Below are 13961 nucleotides of genomic sequence, written 5' to 3'. Positions count from 1 at the left end.
TGCTTTTTTAGTCTTACTGACTACACAAAGCGCTTTTACATACGCTTTCACACATACGCTTTCACACACATTCATACACTGTGGCCGAGGCTACCATACAAGGTGCCACCTGCTCATCAGATAAACATTTACACACCGATGGTGGCACCGGGTTGGCTCAGTTGGTAGACCAGGCTCACGTATACATAGAGATTTAAGCCTCGACGCAGAGGTGCAGGGTTCGAGTCCGACCTGTGACGATTTCCTGCATGTCTCGTCCCCCTCTCTCTCGCGTAGCTGTCCTGTCCATTAAAGGCGGAAAAGCCCAAAAAATAATCTTAAAAAGAAAAATTACAAAAAATAAGCCCAGTTGATATGTGATATCTAACACCATGGTGTGAAAACAAATGAACTGATACCTTTTCTAGCCTGAAACAGTTTTCGTTCTGCCTGTTGTACCTATTCATAACAGCAGATTGCGTGAGTGAGCCGGTTATGCTTCCTCAAGAGACGTAGTTTGTAGCTTTAATGTTGCTAGGCTAACAAGTTTCTATCTGTCCAGCTGTAGTTTATCTGCTAATGAGTCCCAAATGTTTCCAGTAGGTCCTGTTTAACATACAGTGATTTTGTTTTGCTCGTTCCTGTTTTGTTGCCAAGAGGAAAATCAAATGTATAGCTAGTAGAAACAAGTAGAAAACGTCGCCCAACAGTAAAGTTAGTCAACTGTGAAGCAGGGGCATGACTGCCAAGTATTGCATCCACCTCGCCGGCAGCAAAATCGGCTAATCTGCTAGTCAAGGGTGTCCCATGCCTTTTCCCTAATGTGTGCTGGGAGACTTTCCAGCTTGCTAGTAAGCTACCATTAAAAGAATGAAACTATGAATGTTTGATTATTCACCAGTCAGAAGAAGAAATGCTAACTAGTGATAATAAAGTGGCCAAGGCATTTCTTTGAACTGGTGGGTTTTGGATTTGACCAAAGCAGATGTCCAATGGTAATTTTAATTGGGGCTTTTGATAAAGATATCCCATTAACCATATATTAATAAGTAGCCCTTATATATCAAAAGCCGTAAGAGCACAATGTTAAAGGGTTTTGGGGCATAAACCCTCTTATTGTGAGATTTTAAAAAGAATCGATGAATCTAAAGGTAAATTTTTTTTTACTTCAGATCATTTATCGCCATGGATGAATCTGACTAAGAAGACTATATTGTTTTTGAACAGTACTTAAAATCATTAGTTTTCCCTTGTGGATGCAATTCCCGACAGCCATGCAAAACTCGGTATAACACCTGTTAAACATGGAGTCACGGAATGTCATGTTAGTTAGAGCATCCTAATGCTAACAGTTTAACAAAAGCTTTCTGTTTTTCACAACGATCCGCGTTGTTCTGACAGGAGAGGCCATGGATGAAATACAGACTAAAGCCTTTAAGTTTACAAGGACAAGCTACAGAAAGGCGAGATTTAAAAACACCTTTAACTCTGGCAATGCCAGATTAGAAACTAACCTAAGATGTTTGAATGTCTAGCAAACCTAATTTTTCATGTCTGCTGTTTTGTGCTGGATACAGGTGGCATACAGTACAATGGATTTTTTCCACTGAAAACAAGTGCTTATATTACACAGTTGAGTCACAGTTAATAGTAGAAAGTATTGATGAAAATCTGCTATAAGCAACATAGTATGAAGAAGTAAACCTTCCATAACAAACAGGGGATAACTTACCTTATACCGTGGTCTGGGTGAATACTCAATTCTGATTGGCTGCAGGGTGTCCATAAAAAAGTGTTATAGGACACATGATAGGACACTGACTAAAGGAGTTCCGGTGAAACTGAATGTTTTACCGTTCTTCATTAGCGCTACATTAAAAGAAAAAGAAAATGTGAATCTGTTATTTCCAATACATCCATTGTTATTTCCAACACTGTGTAGTGCCTCGTCCTCTTAACACCACAGGATGCCGCTAACACACAAGCTGCAAGAAGTCATTTGCACTGCCCTCTGAACTTACTTTGTTTCACAGCAAATAACGTTATCTCACATCGTGTTTGCTGTTTGCTACTTCAGGCTGTGGCCAACAGTAAACATGGTAGCAGTGGCAGGCAGCGCTGCCTGGAAGAATCAGAATCAGAATCAGAAAGGGCTTTATTGCCAAGTACGTTTTTTGCACATACAAGGAATTTGTCATGGTGTTGTTGGTGCATGTCACACATTCTCAAATATAAGAAGGATAAAAAGACTATAAACAATATAAGTATAAACATATACACACAGTATGTATTAATAACGATAAAATAAATGTAAATAAATAATAAAATAAGTTAAACAGTAGTAAAAAGGAACGCTACAGCAGAGTAGGTACAGTGGCATGTAGAGCCAGAGGTGGAGTGTAGAGAGAGTCAGGGTGGTTTCCAGGCCTTGTTAATAAGGCGTGAGGTTGAGTTCCTGATGGACCTCAGCCTCCTGCCAGAGGGGAGTGGCTCAAAGAGTTTGTGGCCGGGGTAGGAGGGGTCAGCCACAATCTTTCCAGCACGCTTCAGAGTCCTGGTGGCGTATAGGTCCTGGAGCGGCGGCAGATTGCAGCCAATCACCTTCTCTGCAGACCGAATGACATGCTGCTGTCTGCCCTTGTCCTTGGCAGTGGCAGCAGCGTACCAGATGGTGATGGAGGATGTGAGGATGGACTCAATGATGGCTGTGTAGAAGTGCACCATCATTGTCTTTGGCAGGTTGAATTTCTTCAGCTGCCGCAGGAAGTACATCCTCTGTTGTGCTTTCTTGACGATGGAGCTGATGTTCAGCTCCCACTTGAGGTCCTGGGAGATGGTAGTTCCCAGGAAGCGGAATGACTCCACAGTGTCAACTGTGGAGCCACAGAGGGTGATGGGGGCAGGTGAGGCTGGGTTCTTCCTTAAGTCCACAACCATCTCCACTGTCTTTAGAGCGTTGAGCTCAAGGTTGTTTTGGTTGCACCAGGTCACCAGGTGGTCAGCCTCCCACCTGTAGACGGACTCGTCTCCATCAGAGATGAGTCCGATGAGGGAGGTGTCGTCCGCAAACTTCAGAAGCTTGACAGACTGGTGACTGGAGGTGCAGCTGTTGGTATACAGGGAGAAGAGCAGAGGAGAAAGAACACAGCCCTGGGGGGATCCGGTACTGATGGTCTGTGAGTCGGAGACGTGTTTCCCCAGCTTCACATGCTGCTTCCTGTCAGACAGGAAGTCAGTGATCCACCTGCAGGTGGAGTCAGGCACACCAAGCTGGGAGAGTTTCTCCTGAAGCAGAGCCGGGATGATGGTGTTGAAGGCAGAGCTGAAGTCCACAAACAGGATCCTGGCGTAGGTTCCTGCAGAGTCCAGGTGCCGGAGGATGTAGTGGAGGGCCAAATTGACTGCATCGTCTACAGACCTATTGGCTCTGTAGGTAAACTGCAAGGGGTCCAGGAGGGGGTCAGTGATGGCTTTGAGGTGAGAAAGCACAAGGCGCTCAAAGGACTTCATAATCACAGAGGTCAGGGCGACGGGTCTGAAGTCGTTAAGTCCTGTGGTCCTTGGCTTCTTGGGAACAGGGATTATGGTTGAGTTCTTGAAGCAGGCTGGCACGTAGCATGTCTCCAGTGAAGTGTTGAAAATGTCTGTGAACACTGGAGACAGCTGGTCAGCGCAGTGCTTCAAGCTGGATGGGGAGACAGCATCCGGTCCAGCAGCTTTGCGGGGATTCTGTCTTATGAAGAGTCTGTTGACGTCTCTCTCATTGATGGAAAAAGTCGTTACTGGGGTGTGAGGGGGGGTGGAGGTGGAGACCATTAAAGAGGGCATTGGTGGGGGGGCCCAGGCCCCTGCTGAGGTGGGGGAGGTGGAGGTGATGCACAGGATTAGGCAATGGTTATGGTTAGGGTTAAGGTTAGGGTTAAGGTTAGGGTCAGGTGCCTTGAAGTCAACGGTCGCAGCGCTGCCTGGAAGGAGACGTTGGGGGCTTAAAACACCATTGAGCGTGTTATCAACAACCAGTTTGACAGCCAGGCCGGGTTGCCAGATATACCTGTAAAAATGTAAACCCGGCATTTTATGTCATTTCAACATTCATGTACTCACATTGAATTCTATCTAGAGTACCCGAGTTGGTTACTCGCAAAAACAAATTGAGACACAACCAGTAAAGTGATCCCGACTGGTCCTGGCTAACGCCGCCATTCTAACCCTGCTAACATTACCGGAGGACCAGGCAAGCGGGCCATGGCTGTTTACAATGTGTAGCCTGTTCAGCGGCTGTAGCCGACAACGGTGAGTTATTTTAAGCCAAGAGAGGGGGGCTGTAAATTGGGAAAAGAGGACCGTGAGTTTGTAGTGTGTTTAGCGATTGTTGCCGTAATTCTAAGCCAATAAAGTCGGTTCAGTCGGGTGTAGAGGACGGCAAGGTAGTGTTATTCTTAGCAGTTTCTACCATAATTATAAGCCTAGGAAGTGTGGCTGTCCATCAGGTTGAGAGGACGGCGAGGTTGTTGTGTTTTTAGCGTTTCCTACCGTAATTCTAAGCCGAAAAAGTATGTTTGTCATTTGGGTACAGAGCTCCGTGTGAGCATGGGCTTCTATGACTGTCAGTATAGCCAGCATCTAACGTTAGCTACTCCGCTGTGCTGTGAAGTAATGTCTGGCTATGTGAGACAAGCGTCTAGCAACATTGTTGTGGATGCTCCTTCAGCGCGCTTTGGAGGAGGGTCTGGCAAAGCGAGACTATGGATGCTGCGGTCTCAGCCTGGCAACCTCCGTGAACTTCGAGTCTGGGGAGGAGGGGGCGGGGGAGACGACTCTCTCCAGTATTTTGAATTTGTGCTGCAGTAACTATTTTAAACACTAGCTGTCAGTATTACATATTGCACCTTTAACCCTTACATAACGCTAACGTTAACGTTATGTCGGAGCATAAGAGTAAGTCTGGTAAGTCAGTCTCAATCAGTCTGTCAACTGTCAATTTCAGTCATTTATGAACGCCAGTAACATTTTCTTTGTCCACTGCTTTCATGTAATTTATGTACCAAATCTTGTTTATCACCTGCCATTTAAACTCTTCTACTTAACAATTTTTTATATATGTTTTCTACCATATGTAGTGAAAGGTAATCTCTGCTATTGTAACCTGTACCAATGAACCTTAGCTGCTCTCATCTGTATTTTCTCTTTTGATTGTACAGAAATGTAGATTTGTTTTCTTTTTGATAAATGAGCCAATTGCACCTTTAATTTAATGACCTGAAAACTCTAATTTATATAGTCCATTAAGCTCCTTTTGTAACAACCAACTACATAAAGCTTGTTTAGTTTTGTTTTAAACATTTTGTTCAATTGAGCCTTTCCCATTTGCTGAACAGGCTGATTAACAATATACAATATTACTAACAAGAACATCTTGTGCACAATCTGATATCTGGATTACAACAAACAAACATGAAAGGGAACTGCAGTAGGGCTTTGTTGATTGTAATGTGAGAAGCCTGAAACATGATAATCATGTAATAAATAGGGACAGTCCAGCAACATGTAATGCACCTTTTGAAAAGTATTTGAGATCCTTTAGAATTAGTCAATCGACTCATGAAATATGTAAATATACATTTGACATGTTTTTACTTGCTTTCATCTGAGAAGTGCAATATCACAATATTAAAAAAGTCAAAGGATATTACATTTCTCTACAATTCATCATATGATTAAATCATTAAACCAAAGTAGCCATTGCAAAAACTGCATGGCCACATTAATGGGACCCAGCTGCAAACCTGATCCTCCCCTACTTCTCCCACTTCTTATGTACACTGTTGCCATCAAGTACCCGCCAGTAGAAACAGCAGACTTTACATGCCAGCTTAATTATAATTTTTCTAGAACCCAAGAATCCAATTAGTTCCTCTAATCAGTAGTCCTACTTGACCCCAAGTTTGCAACACAAAATTATCTAGGAACATGCACCATCTGAGCACAACATTACACAAACTAAAATAATAAGATTAGGTCATAATGCAGGAGCCACTTTAAGGCCCTTGTCATTTCAGTTAATATTGTGCTGTAGTGGTGTGTACTCCCAGACAAATAGGCCTTTTTCATAGCAGATGTTTTGAGTTGTTGTAGCAGGAAAAGCAAGGGTGGAACCAATACTGTTAATGACGGCTTAACGATGGTGCCCCAGTAAACCCAGCCATTGAGTGAGCGTGCAGGACTCACTTAAATGGAAATGCAGCCATCAATAATGTTACTAGTTACACATGTGCTTTTCCTGCTGTGACATGTCAAAATGTCTGCTGTGAAAATGCCCATTTGCTATTCATTTAGTTAAATTACAACAGACCAATTGGCACAGTGAACCTTGGATGACTGGGACTCCGGGACAGTAATCCCTAATGTATTGTGTGTAATCGATTCATGGTTTGGTTTATAAAATGTCAGAAAAAAAAAGAAAAATCCCTGTCATAATTTACTCAAGTCCAAAGTGACCTCATCAATTGCTTCTTTGTCTGTCAGTCAAATATATTTCATTAATTATCACATAAAACAAAGAAATGCAGCAAATCCTCACAATTGAGAAGGTGGAACCAATGAAAATTTGACATTTTTGCTTGAAAAATTACTTCAACAGCCAACTTGATCTCCTCTATACGGGTGACGTAATGACACTTGAATGTATGTTGACTGTGCTTTGATATTACCAAAGCAGATTTCCAATGGAAATTATAATTGTGGTTCTTGATAAAGACATCCAATTAACCATATATTATTAATTAGGCTTAATATGTCAAAAGCTGTGTACTGTAAGAACACAATGTTGAAGGTTTTTGGGCATCTTATTTTAAAAGGTTTTTTTTTTTTTTTTAAATGTTTAGCTCTGCCACAGTTTTGAGTGGGAATCTGAAATAAATGCATTTTTATTATTAGAAGAGGATAATTCAATGCTAAAATTATCAAAAAGGTTAGGTTAGATCATTTTAGTAAGAAAGCATTAGAGGTATTTTAGACTGGTGTAATAAAGTATGGCAGGAGGGCAAGTTGCCCAGAATTTGGAAGCCAGTAAGCCTATTAATTATAGGTGGATTGCTTCTCTGAAATCGTATCTTTTTGAAGTAATGGAACATATAACAACAAAAGGACTTACAGAGGCAGAAAATGAAAATGAAGTGGGATCATGAAATGAAGGGTCACCATGGAAATGGAGATAAATAGAAGATAAATTGGAAAATAGTTGCAGCTGCGTTCTTGAGCTGGATGAGAATTAAGATTTACTATATAAGGGTTAGTTATTCATCAAAAACAAGTGATTCACAATATCAGATATTGTATATACCAAGACACAGGAATTTGATTCTGGTCACTCAGTTTAGGAGAGCGTATAAGGAATTTTTAATCTTCTATTTTGAGTGGCAATGTATTCATAGCTGACCAGAAAGGTTTCAGAAACCTACAGTTCAAACTATATTGCTGCCAGTGTGACTAGGACTAGTATACCTTGCCCCTCTTAAACCGTAAAGAAACAAAAATACATATACTTTCTTCTCTGACTTTAAGCATCTGGTGATGTTCTATATTTTTCTTATTGTCAACAAATCAAATGAAAAGACAAAAACCAGCAATGAAGCAATGAACTGATCCTACTACTGTAAGTATTGTCTGTGTATTTTAAAGCCTGATATAGCTTATACCGCTATTGTTGTACAAAAACAAACATATATTAATCCACTGCTGAAAATAGTCCCCAACAAATGCACTGTTTACTTCTGTTTGAGTAACATTAACTAAATACTAATTTGTTGTGCAGTACCACAGTTTTCCAAGTTGTTATAGTAAATAATTGAGGCTTTTATTTTAATATATAAATCAGTAAGTATTGCGAAAACATTGCTGGTTTTGGTCTTTTTGTGGGATTTGACAATTAAAAAAAATTAGAACAACACCAGCCATATCATTCAAAATGGCAGCTGGCTGGAGTGATGCATTGATTTGGTTATTTCCCAATTGCAATAAAGCAAAATTAGAATTGTTCAAACACTATATAATATATTTGTAAAAGTATGCAAAAAAAAACAACAACAATAAAGCAAAATTAACCAAACAGAAAGTATAAGTAGAGTTAGATCAAGAGGGAGGATGAGTAGAGTTTTGGGGTGAGTCAGAAGTCCCTCAGCCAGTCAGGTCTTCATCTGGATGGCACAGTTTTTAATTTGGCAACAACTAAAGGAGAACCATAATTCTGACTAGGAAACCTGTGATTGATGCAGAGCAACTTTCGCTTCACACCCTAACCCCTCCCTGAGCTGTATTAACAAGGACAGTCCAGTGATTGGATTTTATGTACATCGATATGTCAGTCAGTCATGAGAATGATTTACTAGAGGACCAAAGCAAATCAGGGTCATGCTCATGGAAAAGTGAAACTAGAGGTCACTCACAGAACAGAACATGCACAGAGCCCTACAGTCTGTCAATAAGGGAAATACAGTGTGTTTGTGCATGGTAGGCAGCACAGGAAATGACTGGTGGAGTTAACTAAAGTCAGTATATTTTTACTCACCCTAATAATGCCTGCAGGCCTTTCTGCCAGCATTCAAGCACCTGAAAAGTGTAAATATGTTACAGTAATTGCTACAGACAAGCCACACATTATGGCAATGAAAACATGTTTTTCCTTCACTGCTCTAAGAGCTGGATAAGGAATTACAGTTAAATTCAGAGCACTCTGTTCATCAAATCACTTTGCTAAAATTAGGCTTTTTACAGTCTTTATTTAGCAAAAATAATAGGCTGGACTAAAAGCAGTAGTGAGCATGACAAGGTACACCCTGTGGAAGTTGTGCACTTTTTATTTGTAAAGCCACCACTACAAGTTAGAAAACAGAAAAAATATTGAGCTTCAGATACTAAATTAGCTGCCAACCAAAAGGCACGCTGTCCTGAACCCATGATTGGCACACAACTTGACCATAAACTGCAATGTACTATACTGTAACTCTGAACCCATTATCTACAAACGTTACTGCATAACAGTGACATAGCATTATCTGTAGGACGTTACTTGGATGCTCATTAATTTTTCTGTACATTTATTTAATCAGGTAGTCTCATTGTGATAAATATCTATTTTCAAGAGAGACCTGAGAACAAGAAACATTCATAGATGGACATCCACATATCCAGCTAACAGTAGAATCAATGAATATTGACTGGAGTATTTACAATAAGAGAAATAGCAATACAGATTTGGTGCTCTATCTTTCTAGAGCTCAATTCCTATTGGCCATATTGGTTGTGGCGGTGCAACTGCTAGTACACTCTAAGTCTCTTTGTTTGTCTCTGTCCACCAGTCTGATAGTTTCTTTTCCAATTCCTCACTGAAGATGGCACTTAGGTGGGACTTGTGTTGCAGGCTGGCAGGTCCATTTGTGCTACTGAGGGTTGGGGGTAGGGCTGGGTATTGTTAAAAAATTTTCGATAACGATAACGATACCAATACCGTTATTTACCAAAGATACCGGTTCCTAAACGATACTTTTTTTTATACCAATTTTATAAAACAAAAAGAAATTACAACATTACACATTATGGCACAAATCTTTTTATTTATTTTTCAGCTCCTACTACGTGAGCCCCGTCTCTATGCGTAACGTAGAGTTTTTCCTGCATGTCTCTATGACGTGTAACATTAGACAGCCAATCAGCAGCATTATTAGAGCTTGGTAGAAGCATGCTGCATGCTCATTGGCTCACTGAGTCTGATGAGATTTACTCCCAAGTTATTGAAATTGGGTATTGAACGACGAGGCATTTTTCGATCCTCGATCCGAAGCAATTCGGTTGGTGCCTAAAAAGTATTGAATTCGGTTCCCAGCCCTAGTTGCGAGTGTTAGTTTATGTATTTGCTTGTGTTTCTTTGTGACTACTGCATTATTAAATTGTTGAATCAGTTTCCTAATTTGCGTGTCTTGCAGTCTTTGTCTGCAGTTGTGTTTTCTTAAGCTGCTACCAAAATGGTGGGACTCAAGATGCAGTTAAGTGTTGTGTTGGTCTGGCATACTGTTGCAACATGAGAACTGGCACAAGTTTATGTTTTCAAAATTGAGGAAAGTTGATCATGTGGATACCACTGAAATGAATGGATTTCTGTCTGAAATTTATAAACACTGGTGTGGCCGAGCCTCAACCCTCTGCCTTATTTTTATGATTCAGTCTGCATTTGCCGGCCTCGTGCTATTACATTCAACCTCTGCTGTTCAAAATCAGTCACATTTATACACTTGCTTCAGCGCAGGAATGTTGGCCCAAAATGCACTGTGAGGTGGACTTAATCATGGCTTTAGGCATCTCCAAAGGCCTGGTAAGGTAGGCCCCTTTTTATTGCATTCAGGCTACATCAGTGCTGGTTTTGCTCCTCATAGCAGCCCAATACAGTTACCTTGCTAGGCCACACATTGTTCTGCTGTTTAATATCAAAAGAAATATTCAATCTTGAGCTTACTCGACCATAAGAGAACAAGAAGTTGTATGAGGACTTGATGGAGAAGTGCTAAAGACAGAGGTTATGTTCACTATACCTGTAGAGGAAGGCTGTAGAGAGTTCACTTGTCTTGTCTTGTCTGCAGGGCCTGCACACTCCTGGCATATCCGGCTGGCACAAGAGGAGGGCTAATAAAATGTAGAGCCCAACCGATAAAGGATTTTTAAGGCCGATATTGATATAAATATTTAAAAATCCGATATTCCGATATGTATTTTTTAAAGAAAATTCCAGAAAAGCGTAACAAAACATAAACAGATTTCCCTTACATTAGCTATTTGTAGTTATTTATGAGTCCTCACTAAAATAATATGATAATGCAGTTTAAAAATAATAAAAATAAACTTTGTTTTTATTGTCACAACAGAACAGAGGAACATCAAAATATATTAAAGTTCTGATAAATGTATAAAAATACAAACTTAAGATATGAAACTTAAAATCTTTTGAACAAAAACACAATAACAAAAACAAAAATCGAAGTGTTGCCACAGGGACGTTGTAGAGTGCACTCTGGTGGACAAACTATGCAACGCCAACAGTCATAACATGGTTGAAGGGTGTTTCGTCCGTTTTTATATTATTTTTTAAATATTCGTTTATCGGCCATTATAAATGTTGAAACCGATAGTTTGGAAAATGCCTAATATCGGCCGATAATATCAGCCCGCCGATGTATCGGTCTGGCTCTAATAAAATGACAACAAAGCCTGCAGAGGGAGCCTCAGGGATGAACAGAAATGATTTCAGCACAACACATTTTTCTGGGATTGTAACATTTATGTGGATTTACTGGCAGACAGGAACATGCATAGATAGACATCAAAAGGTGTTTGAGCACCTGCCCTTTTTCTTCCTCGAGAGAAAATGCCATTTTTTCTGGATGCATGTTTATTTTTTATTTTTTTATAATAAATATAGCCTCTATATATTCCTGTTTGCACACAGCTTCCCTGTTAAACAAATGTATTTCTTGAATTAAAAAATCTAAATATCAGATTGGGAGATTAGACTTTGTCGATCCCTCTCTCTCTCTCTCTCTCTCTCTCTCTCTCTCAATTTCAATTTCAATTTGCTTTATTGGCATGACAAAAAAATACATCTGTGTTGCAAAAGCATAAGAACAAACATACATATAAACAACAACAAGGAGTAGATACATCAGATATAATAATACAAGTGAACAGGATAATTATGATATAATTGCAGATACTAAACAAATTCTGTGCATGTCCCTCAAAAGGGTACGTTGAAACAATAATAAAAAAAGAATAGAATAATAAAAATGATAATATACTCTCTCTCTCTCTCTCTCTCTCTCTCTCCATGCGTCTCCTCGGGCGCACACACAGACACACACACACACACACACACACACACACACACACAGAGGCAAGCAGGCAGGCAGGTTCCAGACCCTTCCAACTCCTACCCCAGAAAGTTTTACTTGCCTTGTGTGGAGGTGAGTAGTGATGAACAAAAGACTAAGCAGCCAGTGCCTCGAGTTTACAGCTAATTAGCCGAAAGACAAAACAAATAGTTAACTTCTGTCTTGCTAACATGCATGCGCTACTAGCTTATGTTAGCTAAAGTTTAGCTGAGGCATCATGTCCCTACAGACTTAATGTACTGTATGGACTGGAGACACTCAGGTGAACAGGTACAGTAAAATCTGTGTCTAATAACGTCATCACAATCGCCACATTGATATGCAAATCAGACATTAACTAATTAATATGCGCTAATATGCATTCATTTGACAAGGTACTGCAGGTAAACAGGATTAACAAAATAACTCAAATATATCAGCACAGAACTTCCCCAGTTAATGAGTTAAGAGTCTTTGCCCCTTAAATGTTAGGTTTAAATATGTACATTCATTTAGAAGAAATCTACAGATGCAGCCTTTATTTCCATTAGAGTAAAAGAAGACATGAAAGCAAAAGAGACCAACATCTCTAAATTGACCACAACATGTAAAAACTGTCTTACATAAAACCGTAACTTCATCATTTTGATCGTAGGCTCCTCATCTAATAATAACCGTGTTTTTTTTCCTGTAAAATTAACAAAATTGCAGCAACATCCTTTTTCAGTTTAGTGTGAAGAATTTTGTTGAGATTTAAAAAAAAAAAGTGTTATTTATTCCAATGGCACCAAAAGAATTCAAATAATGTATTGCCATTTGCAAAATAAACAAAACTATGTCCCTCTTCTTGGTGCAGTAACTTATTCTAAAGATATACTTGAAACTAGTAGTGAGAAAACATGCACATTGTGGCAGAGTTTCCTTTGCTGTTTGTGATTAACCTGGTAAATACTACAAAGTCTCTGTGTGAACTGATTATTTTGTTGAGTATTTATTAAATCTATTAAACAATTGTGTAAGGTAAATAAGAAAAATTGGGAGTTGTGTTAATATATTTAATGTTTTGTTTAAATTTTAAATAATTAATTATTTATTAACAATTAGGCCTTTTTTTCCTTGAGCCCCTGCCCTCCACAATGTCTGTGCACATCCCTGCTGGCAGACAACAGTAACCTTTGATATTAAGTTAATGTGGCCATTAATGCGTGTAATCTTAGCAAATCAACTTGAGGTTTCCTGTGGATTGTTAGATATCTTTTTTAGCCTTGATTGCAGCATTGCTTGGCCTGTCAGTTGGTCTGTCTGTTGGTTGGTTGGATAGTCAGTCTACCACTTTGGTCCAGACTGAAATATTTCAACTACTATTTAACTAGATTGCTATTGAATTTTGTACGGACATTCGTGGTTCCAAACCGATGAATCAATGACTTGATCATGACTAAGTGATCCTCTGACTTTACCTCAAGTGACCACATGAGGTTCACATTTGTGAAATGTCTCAGCAACTATTGCATGGATAAGCATGAATTGTAATAACTTCATACTTTTCATTTAGTGCCATCACCAGGTAAAGTTGGTAATTGGTCAATATTTTGGTTTATAACCAATACCTGCAAAACTACCGACATTCCCATCAGCCTCAGCTCTACTTTGTGCAAATTAGCTAAAGTTAGCATGCTTATACGCTAGCATTGTCATTGGGAGCATGTTAGCGTGCCGATGTCAGCATGCCGATGTCAGCATGTAACTCAAAGCAACGTTAGTTTTGTAATTTTCTGATAAATTAAATATAAGGTTTTAAATAGTTATTTAACTTCTTTTTAACAAATTACATTCAAAAAGCCTGTTAACAGTTCTTACTCATTTTGATTTTGCTTCCAAATTGCTGATAAAATATTGACTACACTTCAAAGACATGTAGTGGTAAAAACAGCTCACTAGCCACTGTGTCATTGCATTTTTAGCACAGGGTTTTATAGATTCCTTTTAAAAAGCCACTAATCTGGACTCTTGCACGTAACTAACTTTAACTAAACTAAACTAAACTAACTAACTAATTTCAAATTC

This window comes from Sander lucioperca, chromosome 1, assembly GCF_008315115.2.
Source record: "Sander lucioperca isolate FBNREF2018 chromosome 1, SLUC_FBN_1.2, whole genome shotgun sequence".
NCBI lineage: Eukaryota > Metazoa > Chordata > Actinopteri > Perciformes > Percidae > Sander > Sander lucioperca.
The sequence above is the reverse complement of the archived record's forward strand: the minus strand, read 5'-3'. Positions refer to the sequence as shown.